This window comes from Theobroma cacao, chromosome 4 (assembly GCF_000208745.1).
Source record: "Theobroma cacao cultivar B97-61/B2 chromosome 4, Criollo_cocoa_genome_V2, whole genome shotgun sequence".
In the NCBI taxonomy this organism is placed as follows: Eukaryota; Viridiplantae; Streptophyta; class Magnoliopsida; order Malvales; family Malvaceae; genus Theobroma; species Theobroma cacao.
In genome coordinates this window covers 2323944-2330880 of record NC_030853.1, presented here as the reverse complement: position 1 = coordinate 2330880, position 6937 = coordinate 2323944, and positions in this window count along the sequence as shown.

Below are 6937 nucleotides of genomic sequence, written 5' to 3'. Positions count from 1 at the left end.
GCTTCAAGGTCTTAAGTCAATTTGAATCTCGCTATGGCAACTTTGTCGACCAAGTATGAGATTGAAAAGTTTAATGGAAGAAATAATTTCAGCCTATGGCGTGTTAAGATGCGCGCATTGCTAGTGCAACAAGGACTGTTGAAAGCACTGAAGGAAAAAGAGTATCTTCCTTCGAATTTATCTAATGGTGAGAAAAATGACCATATGGAGAAAGCACATAGTGCTATTCTCCTAGCTTTGTCTAATAAGGTGCTAAGAGAAGTCACGAATGAAGAATCTACTGCTGCAGTGTGGTTTAAACTCGAGAGTATTTATATGACTAAATCCTGGACAAATCGGTTTTATATGAATCAACGATTGTATACTCTCAAGATGAGTGAAGGTATATCCGTTAATACCCACATTGATGAATTTAATAGAGTTATTCTTGATTTAAAGAATATCGATGTTAAAATTGAGGATGAAAACTTAGCCTTAATTCTTTTATGTTCTTTGCCTCCATCGTATGAAAACTTCATGGATACTATGTTATACGGCCGATACACTCTCACTTTTGAGGATGTAAGGGCATCTTTAAATTTCAAGAAATTAAAGAAGAAAGTTGGTGGTATTCGAAATGAAAATCAAGCAGAAGGGTTGATTGTGAATAGAGGTAGAAGTGAAGAGAAAAGCTCAGATAGAAAAGGTAAATCTAGATCCAAATCTAGATCAAGAGGGAAGATTTGCTAGAACTGTGGTAAGAAATGTCACTTTCGTCAAGACTGTATTAAATTCAAGGGTGATGAAAAGATCAACAAGTCTGAAAATACTGCAAACATAGTTGAAAATGATTTTGATACTTTTGAGGAAGCTGATAATGTTCCTGCAGTTACTAATGGTAACTTTAAGGATACATGGATCTTAGATTCGGCTTGTTGATTCCATATATGTCCTAGGCGTGATTGGTTTACAACTTATCAATCTGTTGATATGAGCATTATACAATTAGGAGATGATTTCTCTCTTTCAGTTGTTGGGATTAGCACAATTCGAATCAAAATGTTTGATGGTATAGTAAGGGCACTTGAGGTGAAACATGTACCTGACATGAAAAAGAATTTGATATCCTTGAGTTTGTTGGATAAGAAGAGTTACAAATATAATGGCCAAGATGGTATCTTAAAGGTATCTAAAGGAGTCTTAACTATCATGAAAGGTACGTTAACTGGGGGCTTTTATCGTTTAGTGGGAAGCACGATTATTGAAACTACTTCTATAGTCTCATCCCATGATCCTGATGATGATGTTACACGTTTATGGCATATGAGATTGGGTCATATGAGTGAGAAATGAATGACAGAATTGAGTAAGTCTGGTTTACTGTGTGGTCAAAAGACAAGAAAGTTAGATTTCTATGAACATTACATCTATGGCAAACAACACCGAGTGAAATTTAGCACTGCTACACATCGAACCAAGAATATAGTAGACTACATCCACTCAGATTTATGGGGTCCTTCTCTAGTGGCATTAAAAGGTGGATCATTATACATGTTAACCTTTATTGATGATTTTTCAAGAAAGGTGTGGACGTATTTTCTAAAGGCTAAAAATGAAGTGTTTACCATTTTTTTGCTATGGAAGGCACTGATCGAGAAGCAGACAGGGAAAAGGATCAAGCGCTTTGGAACAGATAATGGTTTGGAATTTTGCAAAGGTTAGTTTGATCTATTTTGCAAGAATAAGGGAATCATTAGACATCGCACTGTCATCAAAACACCACAACAAAACGATGTTGCAGAACGGATGAATCGAACACTTGTTGAAAGAGCAAGATGCATGCTTTCTAATGCTGGTTTATTTAAAGTATTCTGGACAGAAGCTATCAACATGGCTTGCTACTTGGTAAATTGGTCTCCATCAATTGCAGTTGAATTAAAGACTCCCGAGGAAATTTGGTCAGATAAACCCACCGATTACTCTATATTGAGAGTATTTTGTTGTCCTGCTTATGCTCATGTAAGTGATGGTAAACTTGAGCCGAGGGCAAAAAAGTGCATATTCCTAGGCTATGCATATGGGGTGAAGGGTTATCAGCTATGTTGTACTAATCCAAAGTCCCCCCAAGTTGATGGTAAGTCGGGATGTTACCTTTGACGAGTTTGCATTACTTCATGGGATAAAGTCTAGAATTGCAATCTCATCAGACTAAGAAGTGGACAAGCAGGTGGAGCTTGAACTCAATGCTCTTGGGATAGTGCAAGATGACAGTGAAATCCAAAATGAATCGCAAGAAGTACAAGAATCAGTATCTCATATACGACAACAAAGCATCGCTACAGACAGACCTAGAAGGATTTCAAAAGCACCTCAGAAGTTTGATGACTTTGTTACTTGTGTGGAGCGTGATTTTGATTCTTATGTTTTATCCGTCGCTGAAGAAGTAGAGACTAATGAGCCTTACTCTTATCGTGAGGCAATTACTTGTATTGAGTCTTCTCAGTGGCTAACTGCTATGAATGAGGAGATTGAGTCTTTACACCGAAATCAAACATGGGAGCTTGTGAAACCACTTAAAGGCCAAAATGTTGTGGGATGCAAATGGGCTTCAAGAAAAAGGAAGGGATCTTAGGGGTTGAAAGTGCTAGATTCAAAGCACGACTTGTGGCAAAAAGGTATGCACAAAAAGAGGGAATTGACTACAATGAGGTATTCTTTCCTGTTGTGAAGCATCGTTCAATCCGCGTGTTGCTTTCTATAATGACATATTTTAACTTTGAGTTGGAGTAACTTAATGTCAAGATAGCGTTCTTACATAATGAGCTTGAAAAGCGGATATAATGCAACAACCTGAGGGATTCGTTGTTCTCAGTATGGAAAATTATGTGTGTCTACTTAAAAAGTCATTATATGGCTTAAAACAATCTCCTAAGCAATGGTATCAAAGGTTTGAGATGTTCATGAAGGCACATGCGTATACTAAAAGTGTATATGATGGTTATGTCTACTATAAAAGGCTTCTAGATTATTCATTTATCTATTTGTTATTGTATGTGGATGACATGCTTATTGCTGCTAAAAGTATGTCAGATATTGATGTTTTGAAGGAGCAACTTAATGGTGAGCTTGAGATGAAAGACTTAGGTGGTGCAAAGAAAATATTGGGCATGGGAATTGTCAAAGATAGACGAGCGTCGAGATTATGTTTGTCACAAAAGAAATACATTCAAAATGTACTAGAACGTTTTGGAATGCAAGATGCTAAGTCTGTGACTACTCCATTGGGACTACACCTAAAACTTTCAACTGGTTTATCACCACAAACGGAGGATGAGAAGGAGTACATGACTCGTGTTCCTTATGCCAATGCAATGGGTAGCATTATGTACGTTATGGTATGCACTAGGCTTGATATTTCACATGTTGTCAGTATGGTTAGTAGATTCATGGATAAACTAGGAAAAAGACATTGGCAAGCTGTTAAGTGGATCCTTCAATATTTAAAAGGCACTATAGATGTTGGCTTAGTGTATGAAGGAGGTGCAAGCACTAGCTGTAATGTAGTTGGCTTATCCGATTCAGATTTTGCTGGTGATCTAAATAGTAAGATCTCAAATGGGGTATGTGTTCACTCTCTCAAGGTCTGCAATCAGTTGGAAAGTAGTTCTTCAATCAACCGTTGCTTTGTCTACAACTGAAGCTGAATATATGGCTGTGACCGAGGCAATGAAGGAGGCTTTGTGGCTTAAAGGCTTGGTTAGTGATTTTGGTTTTGGACAAGCACATACAGTTTTGTTTTGTGATAGTCAAAGTGCTATACATTTGACTAAAAATCAGATGTTTCATGAGAAAACCAAACACATCCAAGTCAAGTGTAACTTCATTCGAGAGATTGTTTCTAGAGGTGACATTGTAGTAAAGAAAATAGCTACAGATGAAAATTTGGCAGATATGCTAACTAAGTCGATTTTTAGGATAAAGTTCAAGCATTGCTTGGACTTGATCGGTGTTCGTAGTGCTTGAGACCCTTTGGGGTAGTGGCGATGTCGACAAAGATTGGTTCGTAAAGTGGAGTTTGGTGAATTCAAACTTAAGATGGAGATTTGTTAGGATAGTCTTGAATTGTGATTTAATTAGGATTGTTTAATTCTAATTAAATTAGTATACCTTATTAAAATAGTCTTTAAATCTAGTTAGACTAGAATAACAATTTCTAATTATATTAGGATAAGGCTATTGTATTTGCCACCATAAAAGGACCTTATGGGGTTAAAGAATAATCATTACCTAGATTTAAAGAGAGTGGTTTGGGTGTACGTGGGATAAGGGTTGTAAGTTTGAGATTGTTCTTGTAATCTCCTAATTTTTTCTCTTAATGAATCTTTCTCTGTTGTTGTGCCCGTGGACGTAGTCATCAAAAGACCAAACCACGTAAATTCTTGTGTTCTTATAGGTGTGCTTGATTTCTTCTTTCTTTATTCTATTGATTGGGTAAGATCTTGGGCAATTCTTTAAAGACAATTTCGTAATTTTCACAACATAGTAGATGTTTGTTCTTGTTCTAGAACTGAAAAGGTAGGCCCGGACACTATTCTACATGCCATGTCTTGTTTTAAATACCTACATTGTAAAATTGTAATAGAATGATTGATAATGTATGTCAATGCTACAAGAAGAAAATTTATGATATGATAGTGAACCTTGCAAAGAGAGACATAATGAGTTCAAAAAATTCAAATAATATCCTTTCACATTCAAAAATATTTCAAAGTTTCAAAAGAAAATTTTTACCTGTTTGACTTGGAAACATGAATTTTGATAAAGTCCCCTACATCTTCTACAATTCCTTTTCCCATTCCATTTGCAACTGTCAAGCCATTTGTTTCCCATCTCATTCAGTGCTGTATATCCAATAGATCACCCAATCACCAATCCACATACATAACCAATTAACACGATTTTCTAATCAGATATACCATCTACCAATGAATCTACATCTTCCCCTAGAAGTGGCAGTGGAAAACCAACTTCATCACATTTCCTTGTCAAAGGCAACATACATAATCTTGGGTTCCCTCGATGAGAATCATTTGAAAATGTATTGAATTGGTTACTTTGTGGTATGGTTCTTTCAAAGTTGTTGTAAGACAAGTCTAGTGCTGATAAGAAAGTTAGACTTGTAAGTTGTGGAGGAATTTTCCCTGAGAGTTTGTTCTGTGAAAGGTCCAACAACTCAAGCTCTTTTAGGTTCTCAAGTGCTAATGGAATTTGAGACGAATTGAAGAAATTAATCAAAGGAATTTTCAGAGATTATCACTCATATCATCAAATATTTGTATTTGTCTCATAATTTCAAGTCAAGAAATTTCGACGAGAAATTTGTGTGTACATATACCAAGTTATCAGCTTCAACCTTTAGAAATGGAATACTGATAGACACAAGGAAATAATAAGACATGAGAAAGAAACAGCTGTGGAAATTTTCATGATAAATAATAAAATTTTTTACTTTAAATTATACAATTTGAGATGATAAGTGAAGTGAAGACATATTGATGAATCAATCGCAATGTCATGTCATTTATAATGAAAACTTTCATATTTAGACAAACAAGTAAAAAAATGGAATAGACCAATTCAATTAACACAAAAACCTTCACATGTCAAATAAATTATAAAATGTGATGCACATCTTGACTACTTAAAAGCTCCTTACCCCTATTTATACGTTAACGAAATATATGGATCAAGGTAGTGAAAACACCTTTGAAAGCAATTGTATTGTGAAAACACTCTCGAATGGTTTTGAAATATTATGTCTCTCTTCTTCTTTTAAAAGGTAAAGGGCCTTGTGTTGCATATAAACAAGGCCTATATAACTGGGTATAATAGAAGAGAATGAGCATCAAGTGTGATATATTGCACTACTAAACTGTAATGCTCATTAAAATAATTGTTGCAAGCTCAAAACATTTTGCTACTAACCACCTTTATCATATGTCATCTGCTCTTGACCACTCTGTAATGATCTCTTAACGGTTCAATCTCACAAAGCTTCTGCTACTTTGTTGTCTCAGCATTCTCTACATTACTTGTTTCTTTGAAAGATATTCCTATTTCTTTAGCTTTCACTTTTGCACCACTCTCCGTCTTAACCTTTCCACTAGCTGTAACACGTTCACCATTATTCAATTTGACATACTCTTATCCCAATGAAATATGGATTTCTGTTTGTACAAACCTTCACTATCATTAGCAATCTAAGAGATAAAATGAAACCTTCTATTTTTAAAAATATGTTTTGTTGAGTTTTAGGTTGACTAAAATTCTAGATCTTATTTGATTAGGATTCTTGTTTGTATACAACATTGAATAGTTGTATGGTTTTAAACTTCTTATTCCACATCGAGTCCTAATCACATTCTACATTGAACTTTTATACTATAAAAGCATATCTCTAGGCTTTAGAATTGCAAGTAGTGCTTTGAGAGCTCTAGAGAAAGAACACCTTGTAACTCTGTCTTTTGCTCTATGTGAAGATAGAATGGTTTGGGTGAATGTTCTTGGGAAGTTATTGAGGAAGAGTATACAAGAGATCTTGGGTTAGTTTGGGGAACCATAAAGGTTAATTTATTGTACTTTAATTTCTCAATAATAGAAGAATAGTTTCACTCCGTGGACGTAGGCAAGAGGTTGAACTATATAAATTTTTTTTTTTCTGTTTACTTGATTTCTCTGGGTTTTATCTTTGTTGTTTTTTGGGCAATTTTCACAACAAACTAGTATCAGAGCTTCGGGCTCAGTAAATTCAAGATTCAACAAGGCTGTCCAAAGTTACTAGTTCTACGAATTTTTCAATTGAAAAGTTTGATGGGATGACTAGATTCACGTAATGGCAGAAAATGATGAAAGATCTCTTTATGCAGCAAGGTTTAATGCACCCTTTGCTAGGAAAGGA